This window comes from Saccopteryx leptura, chromosome 7 (genome assembly GCF_036850995.1).
Source record: "Saccopteryx leptura isolate mSacLep1 chromosome 7, mSacLep1_pri_phased_curated, whole genome shotgun sequence".
In the NCBI taxonomy this organism is placed as follows: Eukaryota; Metazoa; Chordata; class Mammalia; order Chiroptera; family Emballonuridae; genus Saccopteryx; species Saccopteryx leptura.
In genome coordinates, this window is record NC_089509.1 from 79467565 (window position 1) to 79488186 (window position 20622).

The following is a 20622-nucleotide window of genomic DNA, read 5'->3' on the forward strand; positions in this document are numbered from 1 at the left end:
TCTTTGAGTCTCTATGTTCAAAAGATAAATATTTTTCTCTTTTCTCCAGGACTTGTAAAAATAAAAATAAAATAAAATAAAAGTACATAATAAGAACACATTAATAGATTTTTATAATTTCAAATGACAAAATATTAAACATTTATATACAAGTGTTATACAGTTTGCCCTGCTTCTTTTATAACTAGATATGAATATAGATCTACATGTTTATGCATAAACATATATATACATATATATATAACTTAAATATATGGTAAATTATATTTAATTTAAATAAAAACAATATTTTGAGCTGAAATATAAAATACCTCATATCAAGGTTTTAGATCAAAATCCTTAGTTAAGACAGTAATTAAAACTTAATGTAATGCTTATACTGGACAGGCGGCTCAGTGGATAAAGTGTTCATTCAGTACATCAGAGATTGTGGGTTCAACCCTAGTCAGGCCACTTAGGAGAATCAATCAATGTGTACATACTAAATGGGACAATAAAGTGAAGCAATGAATTGATGCTTCTCTCTCTTTCTTTCCATCCACCTCTCTATCTCTCAAATAGATGGGAAAAAGAAAGCCTTAATGTAATAATGTTCAATAGCTAAAAGTGAAAAAAGAAAACCTTGGGCATGGTAGGTATAGAACACATAGAAAATTATATTATAAAATCAATCATTTTAGCAATCTTCTGGTCAGTTTTTGAAATTTTTATTTTTTATAAAAGCTTTCATTTAAAAATACTAGAAAAGATTTTTCAAAAAGTTTTTAAAAATAAAATGTATTTTTATTTGTTTCTTCTTCACTTTGTCTCTTGCTATTCCTTATTTAACATGAGATTTTTCTCTCCTTTTTTCATAGCTGTCTTGAAAATAGTTTACATTATGAGAAAGAATAATTTAAATAATTTTGTTCAGTAAAATATAAATCTCAGCCTTGTGATATATATAATTTCATATATATATTCATAGTTTAGAAATAAATCTAGGGAAAACCTACTTATAAAACTAGGAGATGGTTTTGTATCTTAGATTTTAAAAATAAATTGTCAATAGGAGGGAGTAACTCATGTTTTTCTTCATTTTCAACCTAACATTCTCTTCTTCCTAAATACCAACTAAAATTAACAATGAATCAATAAATTTAAATAGCCTAATTTAAAAATGGTGACTTCCAAAAATAAGTCTCTTAGCACTTTCTACATGTTTATTAATCTAGTTATATTTTATCTAACCATTTTTTCTTTAACTTTTTGAGCCTTTAATGACATTTTATATGTCTTTATTATCTTCAATCTTCTTGTCACTATTGAGAGAGGAGGTAGAAAAGATAAAATCAATGACTGAATCTATCCTATTTAAATAACCCTTTTTAACTGGTGCCTAAATTTCTAGTAGTCATAAGCAAATTTATACGTTTTTTTGTATATGCCCATAGTTTCTGTTAAATAAATTTATCCAATATTAAAGTTAACATAATTATGTATTTATTTATACTTTACTTTTATTTTTTATTTAATGTGTTTTATTGCTTTTAAGCAAAATAAATTCAACATTCCATTTTACCTTAATTTTTAAAATATCTCTTCCCAAACTCTCATAAAAAGAAACCAAAAGTAATTTAAAATGTAATCAGAAATGCAAAAATTAGTTATTTAAACTTTTTGAAAACCTCAATTTTTTTTTCTTTTTTTTTTTTTTTCTGAAGCTAGAAACTGAGAGAGACAGTCAGACTCCCGCATGCGCCCGACCGGGATCCACCCGGCATGCCCACCAGGGGGCGACGCTCTGCCCCTCCCAGGTGTCACTCTGTTGCAACCAGAGCCACTCTAGCGCCTGGTGCAGAGGCCAAGGAGCCATCCCCAGCTCCCGGGCCATCTTTGCTCCAATGGTGCCTCGGCTGCAGGAGGGGAAGAGAGAGACAGAGAGGAAGGAGAGGGGGAGGGGTGGAGAAGCAGATGGGCGCTTCTCCTGTGTGCTCTGGCTGGGAATCGAACCCAGGACTTCTGCACACCAGGCCGACGCTCTACCACTGAGCCAACTGGCCAGGGCAAAACCTCAATTTTTTTAAAAAAACTTTAATACATATAGTTAATTAAAAGTAAGTTATTTTATAACAAAATAGTTTTAATTTTAGACAACAAATTATAGTATTTGTTTATTTTTCCCCCTCAACATTACTTTTATTCCTTCTCACTTTTATTAAAGAAAACATTCATCAACAATAACAGGTTATCTGAATGTCCAGGTTATATTATCAAACATCTAGTGATCGTAATCTTCATCGAAGAAGATGCACAAACCAGCTTTTAACTATACAGATAAATATAGTCATTTTTATGTTGGTAATTATTAAAATGTATATAATCTTTTATTTCAGGAGAGATTTTATAATGCACTACATATAGGTCATAAATTAAAAGAAATATAACATGAAGATTTCTCAAATACATTCATTTACAAAAACATATGCAAATATAACATTATCATTTTAAATATCTGACCAATCAGAATATATCTTGTTCCCTGCAATTGATTATACATAGTTTATGACTTCTAATAGGCCCTGTTTTAGTTAGATATAAAAAAATATTTAACACAAATAGAATGAGATCTATAGATGTTGGCAGTACCTGTAATGGACAAATTTATGTATTACTACTCTCATGATTCAATTGTAGATTCTTTTCTATAATCTAAGACTTAAGAGCTATAGGAATTTACAGGGCTAAAAAAAGTGCCATGGATGTGAATGTGAAGTTCAGACATTTGTTTTTATTTTGAGCAACAAATTACTTATTGAACTTCTAAAATGTTATGAGGAAAATCCATGAAAAAATAAATTCTTTAATCTGATACATTTATAGAGGATTGCTTGATGGTTGATGTGTCTCATTGGCAAGCTCACACGTGAGCCTCAGAGTTTACTTGTTTGTAAAAAGGCATCAGTACTGTTACTGTTTTATTCTGTGAGACTTAATGAAATGAAGTGTTAATCCTACAATTAAGAAAAAGAGTTTTGAGTTTATTACAACAAAAAATGGGCAAACATGAAACCTTCCAGTAAGAATTATAACATAAAGGCTGAGAACTGTATTTTCATGTAGACACTTACCAAATACTGCAATGTAGTCAACCTACTTTCTATACCATCATTAAGTTTTATTAGCCATTTTCTTACTCTTCTTGGTTATCAATGCCAAATATTTATAGGACAATTTTCACTCATTTCAATTTTAAAATAGCTATTGAATCTCTGGCCATACATTTTCAAAGTAATGGTTAAAGGTGCATATATGTGATGCTATTATTTATTAATAGAACTAATGCAATCTAAATATCAGGATCAATAGAAGTATAAAGCAGATAAAGACCAATGAACCACAAAAGCATGCAGAGCTGGTTTAGGATACTTATTCCACATTGGTTGCCTAGCAGAACTCCTTCCTGAGGCTAGTGCTAACTCTAGGAAGCAATTATCATTGAAGAGACCAGAAAAAAATACATAAGAAGGCAATGAATCATGTCTAGGAAAAAAAAAAAAAAACAACTCACTTTTAAAGATGCTTAGTAGATTATACGGTTTACTCTAAAGCTAGAGCAATTTAAAATAATAATTGGTTCCATTAACAGAGGTTTCCTGGTACTTACAGGAAGCTTTAAAATGATTTGATTTAAAAAATAGTACAACAGATCTGTTTCATTCTTCACACTATGATAATAAGAATATATCATTCTATCTTTTTACAACAGAGTAGTTTTACTTTAATCTGAAGGTATTATGTTTTAAAATTTAATCATTAGTAAAATGTTAGCTTAAAATACATTTTATCAATACAACCATGTTTCATTTAATTTATTAATTCAGGAATACTTAATATAATTTAATTAATATTATATACAACATTATACCAGTTATTGAAACATAAAAATAAAAATGACAATATTAAGCTTCTTTCTTTTATAAGAGAGAAAAAATGATAGAAAATAAGGCATAGTGAGAAATGAATTTATGGATTCTCCAGTCTAGTGTGACAATATCCAAAGCCAATAACTGAAATAGCATATTCTGAGAACCATGAACTGAACTTACTGAATGAATAAGACATTGCTCAAATAATGTTGTTATGAGTAAACTAAAAAAACAAATGAAGTTAAATTATTTTCAATAACTTCATGTTAACAATATTAAAATACTTTTATAAAAAATACTTTTTCCGCCCTATTCACAAACTATCTGAACAGTTCAACACTTGTCTCTGAGATTAGAGCTCAACAAGTCATCTGCAATTTAAAAGATATCTTATTAGATTTAAAAAAAAAGTATTTTAAAGCTATGTGCTACATAGCAGAAAGAATTTTCTATTCACAGAGCTGATTAAAAAAAAAAAAAAGACTATATACTTGAATCATTACTGGCTGGCCAGGGTAAAAGAAAGGGCAAGCAGAATGCATTCTTAATAAACCAGAGTCACTTCAATTTGTCTTAATTCATAGCATATGCGTGTAAAATTTCATTTGAACAAAATATTTTATGTTTAAATATTAAAAATACATTTATTGAAAATATCAGTTTGTTTCTATGATAAATAACAAATCAATATGTTAATAGTTAGTAAAGAAATATATCATTTATTACTAATATCTGCCAAGATCATCAGTTCTTGGAATACGTATGTTTTTTGAACTATTCTGAAACAGGTTAGGAGGTCATACCCAAAGTAATTTAAAGTTTAACTAACATTTTGAAATAATATATAACAAAAATTTAGGTAAGTAAATTCATATGGAAATGAAAACTCTTTATATTTCTATAGTGAATTTTTGGATGTCCACCACATCCAGGTGGCTGAAGGGAGAAGGCCATTGCTTTTGTTTATTTAATGAGGTTTGAGTTGCAGATTTAAATAAAACAATTTTGATTCTTATATTCTTAAGTCATACATCACACATTATTATTTTACACTAAGAAGAAAGGTTAACATCACCTATTTCTCTTTTTCAAAACAATGATATATTCTAGATGTTACCATCTCCTTTTCATTTATTGTTTTCTGAAGTAATCTTGCTCCAGTTATTTATTATTAGTCTTTCTCCCTTTAAACTCTAAATAAGTTAGAGTCCTAGCTTATCTTATTCACTTGTATATGAAACATAATTAAGCAATCAATAAATTTTTGTTGAATAAATGAATCATTATGACCCATTTGGTTTATGACTTAATTACGCTACGCTTTATTCTCTACAAAAATGAGAGAGGTGAGAAAGGATATTGTATTGGATGTTTGTTCAGATTTTACCAAACTCTAAATTTTAATTCAATACTGTTTAATATCTAAATATCACCTGAAGAATGTGATAGAAGCTAAGTAAGGAGGATAAAAAACTAATATTAAATACCAAGTGTATAATATTTCAATATGTAAGAAGAATGGAGGTAAACCTTATTTAATGCTATTAATAAATGATATTTCCAAGGGGAGTCTTCAGATAAATGTTATATTTGGTCATGAAGAAATTGCAGGTAGGCTGAGGTGGAAATAAATAGTCAACAGCAACATCTTTTTCACTATGAATATGTTAACACTGATGATAAAACATAAATATATAAGTGATAAATGCATGTAAAAATATAAATTAGTTGGAAGAAGAAATGAGATTTTAATCAAGACCTTAATCTTGTTAGTGCTTTATTTAAGAAACTATACTTATAATATTTTAAGTTAATATGTTAGTCTTTTCCTAAGTGTTCTGAGGAAAAATACATTAATAAATTTTTGGGAGACAAAATTATAAATTAGAATAAAAATCATTTAAAATATTTTGTCTTAAATCATTTTGAATTCTGGATTCATTATACATTATAAATAATCCTCAACAAAATACTAGCACTCAATTCAGGAGTATATTAAAAGAATCATACATCATGATAGAGTAGGATTTATTCAAAATATGCAAGGATGGTTCAGTAGCCACAAACCAACAAATATGATATACCACATTAACAGAATAAAGGATAAAACTCAAATGATCATTTCACTAGAGGAAGAAAAAGCAAAATTCAACATCCTTTCATGATAAAAACTGTCAGTAAACTGGGTAAAAATGGCCCTGGCCAGTGGCTCAGTGGATAGAACATGGGTTCAGCATATGGACATATTAGGTTCAATTCCTAGTCAAGGCACACAAAAGAAGCAACCACCTGCTTCTCCTCCCTACCTCTCCCCTTTTTCTCCCTCTTCCCCTCCCAGCAAGTGGCTCTATTAGTCAAGCATGGTCCCAGGTGCTGAGAATAGCTCTATTAGAGTGCTTCAGCTCAGGTGCTAAAAATACTTGAACATTGGTCCCAGATGGGGTTGCGAGGTGGATCCTGGTCAAGGCACACATGGGAGGGAGTCCACCTTACTATCTCCCCTCTTCTCACCTAAGAAAAAAAACTGGGTAAAATCATACCCAAACATAATAAAGTCATATATGACAAGTCCAGAGCTAACCTCATACTTAAAGATTAAAAGCTTTGTGTTTCTTTTTTTTTTTTTATTTTAAGATCAGGAACAAGATGAGGATCTTGTGGACAAGACGAGGTCTCTTCCACCTTTATTTAACATAGCACTGAGAGTCTTATCCAGAGAACTTAAGCCAAAATAAATAATTTAAAGTTATTCATTTGAAAAGGAAGATATAAAACTGTCTCTGTTTGCAGATTCCACGATCTTATACATGAAAAACCTAAAGACCCATTCAAAAAAAGAAAAAGCTGTTGGAACTAATAAATAAATTCAGTGAAGATGCAAAACACAAAATCAACATATAAAAATAAGTTGCATTTCTACACTAGCAATAAACTATTTGAAAGAGAAATTAAGAAAGCAGTTCTATCTACAATAACATAGAAAATATATAGAAATAATTTAAGGAGGTGAAGCGTATATACAGTGAAAACGGAAAGACTGATGAAACAAATTAAGGAAAACACAAAAAATGGAAAGAGATTCCATATTTTTGGATTGGAAGAATTAATTTTATTAAAATATCTATACTACCCAAGGTGGCCTACTGATTTAATAAAATTTCTACTGAAATTCCCATAACAATTTCACAGATATAGAAAAAAAAACTCTTAAAATTTATAGGAACCATAAAGGACCTCAAACAGCCAAAGCAATTGAAAAGAGAGAATAGTGATGGAGGCATTACAGGTTCTAATTTCAAATTATATTGTAAGCTATAGTAATAAAAATCCTATTCTACTGGCATAAAAACAAAAAGACCACGGAATATAATTAAGAAACCAGAACTATTATTTGACAAAGGTGCCAAAAACACACAATGGGTAAAGAACAATCTTTTTAATAAGTGGTGCTGGGAGAGCTCAGTATTAATATACAAAAGAATGAAAATAGAACCCTATCTTGCATTATACATAAAAAATTAAATCAAAATGTATTAAAGACTTATCAATTTAAAACTTGAAACTAATATTTCTGTAAAAAAATAGAGAAAAGATTCTTGACATTGGTCTTAGTAAATATGTTTTGGATATGACACTCAAAACACAAGCAAGAGTAACAGAAACAAGTGTGATTACATCAAACTAAAAAAATTCTTCGGCGTAGCAAAACAATGCGTAAATTGAAATGGCAACTTATTATTGAGAGAAATATTTGCAAACCACATATTTGATAAGAGCTTCATGTCTAAAATATAGGGTGTGGCAAAAGTAGGTTTACAGTGATTTATATAAAAATAATACAATTAATAAATAATAATATAAGAATATTACTTTTGCCCCATCTTGTATATAAGGAAGTATACAACTCAATAGCAGAAAACCAATGCAGTTAAAAAAATGGCAGGGGAACTAAACGGACAATTTTCATAAAGAAGACAAATTATCAATGGACACATGAATTGATGCTCAAAATCACTAATCATCAGTGAAATGCAAATCAAAACCTTTGTCTCCTCATTTGCCTAATTCTCAGTGTTTGTTTCTGTGTATCAGGTTTCATCTACATCTCCCAGATATGCCCTGTGGGCAAAGCAGTGCAATACCCTCTGGCCATTAGAGCCAAGCGTTCCTAGGATGTCCCCTTTGGGGTTAGCATGTGTCCTGTGCTGTGACTGCTGCAGATGTGCTGGATTTGCTGGGCTAGCCTCTGGCCTGACTAGCTGCAATTCTTTGCTGCTGACTGTTGCTCTGGCTGGTGGGAAGAACTGGCCTCACTCTGACGTGCTTGGTTTCAAGATGGGGCCGCGGACCGCTGCAGAAATGTTGGGTGGGCAGGGCCGTCATCATGGCATCTCTACTGGTGCTAATAAGCTTAAAGGAGGATTCCGCAAGCTGATGTCTGGCACAAAGAGATCACAAGCATGGCTGCCGCCAATGCCTTAGTTCCCAAGGAGTCCCAGCTGTTTCCTGTCTCTCCCAGTGCTTCAAGATTAGTTAGTGGATCTCCCTCATCTATGTGCTTTGTTATCTGGTGTGTTTTGCACTGGTTTGTGGGTACAGTGAGTCTATGTGTAAGACCTTTAAGAGTAGATTTTCTTTCTTTGCAGTTGTATTTTTGCTTAAAAATATTCTCTGTTAGTGTTTACATCCAAGTTTTGTTTTGGGGGAGAGACCTTGATTCTCATGCAGAATCTATGGATTGTGTAACCTGATGTGGAGCTCGGTTCCCATGATTCCTCAAGGAAAATATCTGTATATTTGAGATTCCCTCTCACCAATGAAACATCAACTGGGGTGTGGTTTTTCTCAGTGGATCATATCTCTGCCTCTCCCATCCTTCCGGGTCCTCTTCCTTGTTGTGGAAGACTTATTCATTCAGTTTCTATGTCCCGTTCGGAGGGAGTTATTCCATATTTACTTGTACATTTGCTGTGTCTGTGGGAGGAGGAAATTTCTGGCACTTCTTATACCACCACCATATTGAACCGAGTCTCTTTCTTAAATTTTTGATAAAGAAAAAGAATATTTTTTAGAAAATGGCAAGGAATAATCTCTCCTCTTAAATTTATTTTGATTTTATTTATTTATTTATTTATTTTTTACTAAAGCATTCAGAAGTTACGGTTGTCCAACTTTGTCACTGGCAGTTTTAATCGTGTTGATGCATGTCCACATAAGGATATCTATGTCATGCCTGTGCCATGGCTGTCAGCAGTTTTAAAATGACACATTGGCTATATGTGTATCTATTGTAGTATTTGGTATCTAGGAACCAGACTGCTAGATGTCATATGTTATAGTATTAATTTTTATTTTTAAAGATTAAAACAAAACAAACTAATAAAAGATTAGACTATGATTATTAGGTAATTTATCTAAATCTTACAGTTATTAAGCATATGAATCAGAATTTAATCTCGGATCTTTTGGCTCCCAAAAGTGATACTAATTCTATTATACTAGATGAGTAGGAAAGCTTAATTCAACAGACTTAATATTGGGAATATAAAAGCATATTTACCTCTGATATAGTGACAGGACTAACTGAAAGAAAAGGAATTATACATGACTTTTAATGAAATGAATGCAATATATAAGATATTGTGAGAAGTGGCAGAGGGGGGTCACTGGAGAGAGGAGAGGCTGGCAGACAATTACAGATGTTCATAGTTGAAACAAAGTAGGAGGTAACATTTGCTAGACTTGTGCTTTCTTGAATAGAAATATATCTAACCCACTTGTGAAATATTTAGATAGTAACAAATTATATTATCAAGATGTTAAACTTCATAAGGATTACATTTATTCTATTTTAAGTGATTTTACACAAGTTAACTTTATCAACCTCAATATTTTTAACTATTGTATTATCTATTCACCTTATCTCACAGGGTTTTTGTACTGAACATGTGAATTTATGCTGTGTTATTTGAATAGAAGACATAGCAAATAAATTCTAAAAGAAGATTGTTTAAGCTTGCATGAAGACCTGTATCTAAATTCAAGAAGGATATCGATGACAAAAGAGTTAATGAAGATAATATTGCTCATTAAATGAAGAACACATCCAAACATAAGCATGTGAACATATAAAATTAATAATAAAGTGGGAAGTATAATAAAGTAGATTTAAAAAACTCACTTTTTTCCCTGTAAGCATATTTTTTCTCTGGTCAGTAAAAAAAATTTAAAGTGCTGATAATTCATTAGTAATGAACTGTGTTAGTGCTCAGATTGTGGTCTTTAAATACTATTTTTCACTAAAATGAACAAAGTAAAGGCTGGTTTCAGAGTAGGTACAGGAAATATAAAAATTAAAACTGGGGCGTCACCAGAAGCTGCTGGTGACATGTGAAGGACAAAGGAAGCAATTTAAAGAAATTTAGCTGTTCTAAAATTAAAAAAAAAAATGTGTATATTTATTTTTCTGAAAATTGAAAAATATAGGGAAACTATTCAGAATTTATCTAGCCTTTCCTCTATTGTATTTCAGGGAATGGAAATAATGAACAAATCAGGGCTAATAAATGTAGGGGATGATTGAATTAGATTATCACCTTTTGAAACCTTTCATGAAATTATGGATCTCACGAAGATCATCCACAGAAACCAAAAATATTAAGTAAATTCTGCTGCAGAACTTAATGAATCATTCTGATGTCACTGTAATCCCCTGATCAATCGTGACAAAAGGTGAAGTAATCTAATAAAATGTCACCTAATATAATAAAACAAGAACTATGCAGCCTCATTTATGAAGTAATCATGGACAGAGAAAAGCATTGTAATAAAACCTTTAACATTAACTAAGAGTTTAAGGATGGAAGGGAATTAGAGTAATGTGTTAAATGCATTTAAGAATCCCCAAAAAAGTGAGAAAAATCTGTTAGACAAATGTCTTACTTTGGATTCTTCAGAAGCTGATCCTTGGACAAGTGGGGCAGGGAAAGAAGATGGCAATAAAGCCTGCACCATGAACTAGCTACCACTTGGGGGAACCAAAACCTAATCCCATAACATTGGAAACTTCTCAAAAAAGGTATATACAACACCTATCTAAATGGCTAGCAAGGTGGTTTCTGCACCAACATCCATCATCCCTTGGTTTTGATCTTATTTCAGCGGCCTGAATTCTAGTTTTCCATACAGATTAAAATGGCTTCCTGAAGCTTAAAGGAAACCCCTAGGCAACAAAATCAGATACGGGTTAAATAAAAAGGTAAAGGCGAGAGATAAGGGCACTAACTTCACAAGTGTCTGGTGGAAACAACACAATATATTCAACAAATACATGGCATGGGGATGGGAGGAAGAGAGAGATGAAAAGGGTGAAGATTGAAAGAAACAAAGAAACTTCATAAATCAATGAGAAGTATACATATTCACTATTCTGCCTGCATTGATGATTTTATAACTATGTATATATGTCAAATCTCATAAAATTGTATAGTTTAAATATGTGCAGCTTATTACATATCAGTCATACTATAATAAGGTGGTTTTAACAATAACAGTGAGGAAAAATACATTAAGAAATGATATCAAGTTATTTAAAAAGTGTATTCAGATAATTTATTTGTTTGTTTCTTTATTTATTTAATTGACTGAGAAGTGGAGAGGCAGAGAGACAGATTCCTGCATACAGCCCTACAGGATCCACCTGGCAAGCCCCTTACCTAGCAATGCTGTGTTCATCTGGGGCTGCTGCTCCATTGCTTGGCAACAGAACAATTTTAGCAACCGAGGGGAGTTCATGGAGCCATCCTCAGCACTTTAGGCCAACTTGCTTGAACCAACTGAGCCTTGGCTGTGGGAAAGGAAGAGAGAGAGACAGAAAGAGAGAAAGAGAGAGAGAGAGGAAGAAAAAGAGAAGGCAATGAGGGAGTGGTGAAGAAGCAGATAGTCATTTCTCCTATGTGCCCACACTGGGAATCGAACTCAAGACTTCCATACACTGGCTGTTGCTCTACCACAGAGCCAACGGGCCAGGCAGGGCCTCAGATCTTGACTGAAACAAAACAACTGTAAAACAAACTCTTTAGGTCAGTAGTTCTCAAAATGTGTGCCAGGGTGCACTGGTGCACCCTAGAAGATTTCCAGGTGCACCCTATGGTATTCCAGAGAAATATGTGCCTGTTGAGGACCAAAAAACCAACAGGGTTTTTGGAGTTTAGATTTTTGGGGGACAGAGGTGTGGGGAATTGGCTGTAAACTGACAGTCTGCCCAACCCCCCCACCTCACTTGCCTGATTAGGTTGCAAAAGGCTGTTAAGCTGTGGTGCTGGATTGTTTACACTACCCCCCATGTTCCCTGGAAAGACTGGAGGCAAGTTTCTTCTATCCTTTGTTTGGTGTAAATTGAGATGATATGCCTGGTGGGGAGTTTTCTGCACTCAACACAATTAAGAGTAAAAAGAAAGGAATTCTTCAATGTGTTGATGAGGAAATGAGAGTTTGCCTTTCAAATATATGCCTAAACATTGAAGAAATCACTAGCACACATCAGGCTCATGTTTCTCATAAACACAAGAATGAAATAAACAACACATTTATGCCGGGACCTGACAAATTTACTAAATCTTACTAAGAATGTGTGTGTGTGTGTGTGTGTGTGTATAGATAACTTTTTTGTCATTTTTAAAATTTTTAATCCCTCTTTTTTACGAATTCTAAAATCTATAACTCATAAAATGTAACATAAAAAGTTTTTTCAATGTCAGAATAAATTTAGTTTTGTAGTATTTATTTTGTTTAATTACTATAAAAGTATGCTTGGACCTTATATTTTTTTCTTTAATATTTGACTTAATTATTATAACATATTTCTCAGGAATTAGTATAGATAGTTTACCTACAATTATTTGCAGAATTTTAAATGCTCCCCAACTTCAAAAACTTTGAGAACTACTGCTTTAGACCCTGGCCGGTTGGCCCAGTGGTAGAATGTCAGCCCAGTGTGTGGAAGTCCCTGGTTCGATTCCCTGCCAGGGCACACAGGAGAAGCACCCCTCTGCTTCCCCACTTTTCTCACTCACCTTTCTCTCTGTCTCTCTATTCCCCTCCCACAGCCAAGGCTCCATTGAAGCAAAGTTGGCCCAGGCACTGAATGGCTCCATAGCCTCTGCCTCAGCAGCTAGAATGGCTTTGATTGCAGTGGAGCAAAGCCCCAGAGAAGCCTAGTATAGCCTTCTTGTGGGAATGCTGGGTGGATCCCAGTCTGGCAGATGAGGGATTCTGTCTGTCTGCTTCACACCCCTCGCTTTTCACTTTGAAAAAATACAAAAAAAATAAAAAAAAGGAAATCCTTTAGTATGATTTTTTAAATTACAGGTGACAGACTGAATTTAGATGATATTAAAAAATTACAGTTGATTTTACTATAAAGATAGTTATATAATTGTGTAAATTATTATCTATTAGATATGGTATTGAAATTTATTTTTAAATACATTGGTGCATAGAAAAAACTTTGGGTCAGCATAAGAGAAAACAAAATTAGGTCATCATGGTTATTTTGTTATTTCCTCTAATTTTGTTTGAAATACTCCATTATAAACATTAAAAATAATAATTTGAAAACTGAAACAGCCTGACCTGGTGGTGGTGCAGTGGATAGAGCGTCGGACTTGGATGTGGAGGACCCAGGTTCGAGACCCTGAGGTCGCCAGCTTGAGCGCAAGCTCATCTGATTTGAGCAAAAGCCCACCAGCTTGGACCCAAGGTCGCTGGCTCCAGCAAGGGGTTACTCGGTCTGCTGAAGGCCCGCGGTCAAGGCACGTATGAGAAAGCAGTCAATGAACAACTAAGGTGTTGCAACGCACAATGAAAAACTAATGATTGATGTCTCTCATCTCTCTCCGTTCCTGTCTGTCTGTCCCTGTCTATCCTTCTCTCTGACTCACTCTCTGTCTCTGTAAAAAAAACAAACAAACAAACAAACAAACAAAAAAAAAACCCAAAAAACACAACTGAAACAAAGAATAAAAAGACTATTTGTAATTTTTACCAGTCGGTGAATAAAATATGTATTTAATTACTATCACTTTCAAAAGAGCACAACTTTTGTTTTGATTTGTATTGATGGCTGAGCTTTTCAAACTTTACTATGTACCATGATTTACCATGGTACCTTTTTATTGCTAAACTTATTGCAAAATTGTCAAATCTATCAGAGGGGTACCAATCTTTTATTTTTAGTTAATAAATTTTAATCAAATAAATATGTTTTGTAAAATAAAGTAAATCTAATGAAGTATTCTAAATTATCTTTAGAAGGCTATTAGCATACCATAAGTTTTTTTTGCCATGTGAATATATAACTACTTTTAACTACTTGGGATAACTTTGGTTTGCCTTTTTGTCTTTTTCTTCATTGTGTCTTGTCCCTGAGGAACTAAGTGTAGAGTTAGCAGTATTTTTTCACAATACATTTTTACCAATATGTATTTTTTTTCTTTTTTTTTTACAGAGACAGAGAGAGAGTCAGAGAGAGGGGTAGATAGGGACAGACAGACAGGAAAGGAGAGAGATGAGAAACATCAATCATCAGTTTTTCATTGCAAAACCTTAGTTGTTCATTGATTGCTTTCTCATATGTGCCTTGACCGTGGGCCTTCAGCAGACCGAGTAACCCTTGCTCGAGCCAGCAACCTTGGGTCCAAGCTGGTGAGCTTTGCTCAAACCAGATGAGCCCGTGCTCAAGCTGGTGACCTCGGAGTCTCGAACCTGGGTCCTCCACATCTCAGTCCAACTCTCCATCCACTGCGCCACTGATCAGGCCCAATATACATTTCATTCCAAAGGAAGATTTGGCCCTTCAAAAAAAATCTATCTATATTTTGCTCTATGCAAACTAAATTTTCAGTGGTTTATATAAAAATAAAATATGACAGTTATTTTACTACAATCACATTTTCTATGATCGTTCACATAATAAAGAAATATAATTTTTGAATTATAGTTATTTGAAGATCATATTTACTGAGTCCAGTTTAATAGAACTTAGAATAAGGCAGAACTTTGAAATCAAATAGAATGGCACATATTCTTGGTATTTTCTGAAGTTAAGGAGAAAAAAGTGGGATGAGGGAAAAGATAACTTGGAAAAGGCAGTTAATTTAATATGCAGTCAGTTCAATGTAGTGTGTTGAAAATCCAATCAGACACTGGCATTTTCTGTAAGAAATGTACTTTTAACACAACTTAATAAGTAGATAGGAAGACAGTCTGCTAAAAGAATAATTTCACTTTTTTACTCAAAATAACTGCTACAGCATAATGATGAAAGATTTCTTGTATTCGTAAGACAAAGTTGAGCTATAATGAGGTTATTCGTTTTTTTAGACTTGCAAATAAATGAACTGTAAGTAAGGGAATCCAATTTAGACTTCTTTTGTCATGCTGAAAATAAGGACTATGCAAAACTCTGATATATGTATGAGTGCCTCTGCATGCTCTTCAATCATTAGAAATAAACTTATAGGGTTTTAGGGAAAGGGAGAGTAAAGTTCTATTTATGGTCTGTAATATAGTGATATTATCATGAAACCCTGAGGCTAAACATTCTAAAAAAATAAATAATGTCTACAATAAACAAACTAGAAAAGAAACTAATCTCAAAAAAACCTAATTCATACTAAATTTAATAAAACGACTTTAGTAAAGAAAGAATTTTATAGGGTAATTTTTTAAAAGATTGAAATAAAATAAAGGTACAGTGAAAACACATTTGATAATCAAAAGAATGCTTGAATTAGTTACCAGCTAGTTTTTTTCTAAGGGATGAACTATATTAACTTTTTCCATTTATATTATTTTTGGCCATTTTGAGGCATTTAGATATATATTTTCAATGCCTGAAAGTTATTTTCATTATCTTTACTGCAGTTTATACGTGCACTCTCCAAATCAATTGCTTACTGTAGTCTTATAAATAAAGAAATTTATGTTTAAAAAAGAATTTGAAAGTGAGAGATCTAACATTGTATTATGGAATATCAATTTTATTTTACTTTTTAGAAAACTTTATTAATTTAGAGAAGAGAGAGAGTGTAGTGGGGAGGAGCAGGAATCATCAATTCTTATATGAGCCTTGGGTCAGACAAATCCAGGGTTTTGAACAGGAGACCTCAGCATTCCAGGCAAATGCTTTATCCACTGTGTCACCACAGGTCAGGTGGAAGATCAGTTTTAGTATATTAAAATAGAGTGTTAACTATTCATGTTTTTGTTGAAAATTTTCTGTGTTTTAATAAACTTGATTTGAGATAAAGGAATGTAAGAAAATATTGTGGAAAGGTTTTTGTAAGTAATACACTGATTTATTTCTAGCATTCACACAGTTACTTGGACACTAAAAATGAATGCTTTTCTCTTGATATTTCTAACATCAGATATTAGGCAGTAGTGGTAGGCACTTGATCATTTGGGAAAATTTTTATGGAATGATACCCATATTTTCAGAAACATTAAAATGTACAAACAGAAATACTTAACACTACATTTCACTGAATTTTTTAATAAAAAGAATATCAAAACAGGTATTTTGGTTTTTGCTATATTCAACATATATATTTTCCTGAAAATCCAAGAGACCAAATAAAATCAAAACTAAACTTTATATCTCATATAATTTATGTACTTGTTAGTGGAAATTGTGAAAAAATCATATTAAATAAACATGTTTTATCATATATCATCAATGACAGAAAATGCCATTTACTCTTTTTTTATATCATATTTATTTTAAAATCACAGTTGCTTTTTTCTTTATTGTTTATATATTTTAAAGTATTATATTGCCTTTATCCATTGCAAATATGAATTCTATGTTTTTATGATCAATATAGATCATATTTTTCATAAAAGTATCTGCTTAAATTAAATTTGTTTAAAAATTTATGGTGTATTATGTTTTAGATATTATACCATGTGCTAGTAACACAAAAATTAGTACAGATATGTAAATTTAGAGTGCAATATAGCCTATGAAAATACATATTAACAGATATATAAATATGATGTTCTGCTATACACAAAGGGATTAATTCTATTAAAATATAATATTTATGGGAAAATGAGAAAAATTTTTTGCAAATTTTTTAAAAAGAGACAGCATAGACACAGTGCTGAATTTGGCAGAAAGTGCAAGGGAGGAGAAATGTGAAACAAGCCTGGCTCTTCTTTCAAATTCACAGTGATTTTCTAGCCTACAAAGGGGAGTGAGTGGTGAAACGTAATTGCTAAGAGGTCAGCCTGAGTCTAGAAAACCAGCATTCAAAGTTCCAGTCTCCATACTTAATTGCAACTGACCTCGTGCCTTATTTTCTTATTTGTAAAATGATGGTAACAAGATCATCTACCTCATTAGGTTACTGCAGGATATACTTAAACACGGCATATGGTAAACATTCAGTAAAGGTTAACTCTTCTAGCTTTTATTCCTGTTTCTCAAATTCTCCATACATCACAACGCCATGTCTGAAAGCTCTATTGGTGGTATGTTTGGAAGTATGTTCCCACTTCTGCATTTAATTCTATTTGTTCTTGGCTGGCAATTTCCTCCAATCCCTTTTCTATATCAACGTATATTCATTGGTTTCTCATCTTTGAGAGATCCTTAAGCCATCTGCTTACTAATAATGCCTACCTCCTTTTCCCAGTCATGATGTTATCCTTTTTCATACCTACTTACTAAGATTTAACAATAATTTAAAGAGAAGTACAGCAAATATATTTGTTCATTACATCAACTTAATCAGATGCCTGAAGATGCCATCTTTTGAGAAATTATTTTAAAACATGAAGGGGAATTAAATGGAGACAGATGAAAACTAGACTTTGGGGATGAACACACAATACAATATACAGATGATGGATTACAGAATTGTATACTTGAAACCTATATAATCTTATTAACAATATAACCCTAATAAATTTGATAAAAATACATTAAATTAAGTATGCAGATATATCCTTACCTATTTCTGCTGCTTCCCAGACCATGTTTTTGTTTGTTTTGTTTCATTTAGTTTTAGTGTTTGTTTGATTTTACTGTAACACAAATGCTACTTCAAAATACTGAGTCACATTAATTCTTCACAATTTTTCATGCAAGTTAAAACAAGAAGTTTACATGGCAAGATCTTTCCATTTAGTTATCAAAGGAGAAAAGAATCATGTAGTTACTTGGTGTTTGTGATACTGTATACAGATCATTACACAGACTGTAAGACAACATTGCCTGTGTAATAACTAATAGAAAACCACAAGAGATTTATATAAAAATGTAAAAATACCTTCAACAACTGAGTTGAGGATGACTCATCATTTTTAACCTAAGAAGAAGTAAATTATTTCTAACCTAAAAGAAACTTAAGCCCAGAATGCAAAATTCTTGTATCATTTTCCATCAATAATCTGTCATCTGTGCGTCATCTATCTGATTTAATCTGACTCAGTCAACAATTCTAAATATCAGAGATTGTAATGGTTTTATTTTACTTAAATGTTCAATGTTTATTTCTGATATGGTAATTATTTTCTTAAAATTGCTATATGAATTTATGTATGTATGTATACCATATGTATATTTTCTTGCACCATTTTGTGAAAATGGACTTAAAATACTTAAAAATATTCTTGGCACCATTCTCCATTGGGGTAGCACAAAGCCTGAATTGCATAACGTATGACCTTATGCTGTATTGCACCCAGGTCAGTACTATCTGGTTGCATCAAGCAATAATTTTAGTAAAATATTGAAAAGAAGCCATATGATACATTTAGAGCCTTGGCATGAAACCAATGGTACACTCAACTTGGTTGATTTTAAGGGAGTCAGGATGTACTGAGCAACTTCTTTTTTTTTTTTTTTTTTTTTTTGTATTTTTCTGAAGCTGGAAACGGGGAGAGACAGTCAGACTCCCGCATGTGCCAGACCGGGATCCACGCCCACCAGGGGCGACGCTCTGCCCACCAGGGGGTGATGCTCTGCCCCTCCGGGGGGTCGCTCTGCCCCGACCAGAGCCACTCTAGCGCCTGGGGCAGAGGCCAAGGAGCCATCCCCAGCGGCCTGGCCATCTTTGCTCCAATGGAGCCTTGGCTGCGGGAGGGGAAGAGAGAGACAGAGAGGAAGGAGGGGGTGAGGGTGGAGAAGCAAATGGGCATTTCTCCTATGTGCCCTGGCCGGGAATCGAACCCGGGTCCCCCACACGCCAGGCCGACGCTCTACCGCTGAGCCAACCGGCCAGGGCCCTGAGCAACTTCTTGAAAGGTGTAGACAGTGTTTAGAAGAAGCAACAAGGAATGGTCCATTCTAATTTTCAGTAGAATAAGTAGGAAGCCTTTAACATGTACTTTGAAAGAGTTTTGTATGCCAGCATTTTTCTCTGTATTTATACACAAATATATTCTGACTTTTCTAAGCATACATGAAATTATATATCAATATATTCTGAGCCCTGGCTGATTGGCTCAGTGGTAGAGTGTCAGCTGCTGTGTGGAAGTCCCATGTTCAATTACTGGTTGGGGCACACAGAAGAAGAGACCATCTGCTTCTCCACCCTTATCCTCAATCTCTATCCCTCTCTCTCTTCTCTTCCCGCAGTCATGTCTCAAATGGTTCAAAGAATGTTGGCCCTGCATTCTGAGGATGGCTATGGCCTAGCCTCAGGTCCTAAAATAGTTCAGTTGTTGAGCAACAAAGCAGCAGCCCCAGATCGGCAGAGCAACTCCCTATAGGGGGCTTGACCCATGGATCTCTGTTGTCTGTCTCTCCCTCTGCTCCAGATTGTGTCTTACCTAATGGAGTTTATGAATATCTAGTTGAATCAAGGATTTGTGAATTCTAAACTTTTGTTAATTTTCTGATATCTTTAACTTGATTTTATATTTAAAATTGGTGTCTGCGTGTAATCACGCATGGCAAGAAAAATAAAGAACAAATACATATAAGAAAAATTATTAAAAAATACATTTTCTTAAGGTGCTATAAAAGAGAGACCTCAGTAAACATTTAATTTTTTTCTCTTAATTTCATAAATTTGACAATAGAAAATAAGTTTCTAAGATTTATCTAAGATGCATTTAAACATTAAACATGGAGTATAGAAAGTTTGAGATCATATACATTATACAGATTACATCTGAACTAGTAGGATTTTAGTAAAAAATGCATTAATTCTTTACAAATTCTTTATAAATTTTGGTTATTAACCCCTTAATAGATGTATTGTCAAATATGTTTTCCCATTGTGTGGTTTGCCTTTTTATTTTGTTCATATTGTCTTTAGCTGTGCAGAAGCATTTTACTTTGATAGAGTCCCATTTGTTCTTCTTGTCCTTTATTTCAGTGGTCCCAAGCCCCGGGCCGCAGACTGGTACCCGTCTGTGGACCATTTGGTACTGGTCCGCAGAGAAAGAATAAATAACTTACATTATTTCTGTTTTATTTATATGTAAGTCTGAACAATGTTTTATTTTTAAAAAATGACCAGATTCCCCCTGTTACATCCGTCAAACACTCACTCTTGATGCTTGCCTCGGTCATGTGATACATTTATCCATCCCACCCTAAAGGCCGGTCTGTGAAAATATTTTCTGACATTAAACCAGTCTGTGGCCCCCCAAAAATTGGGGACTACTGCTTTATTTCACTTGCCCATGGAGATAAATT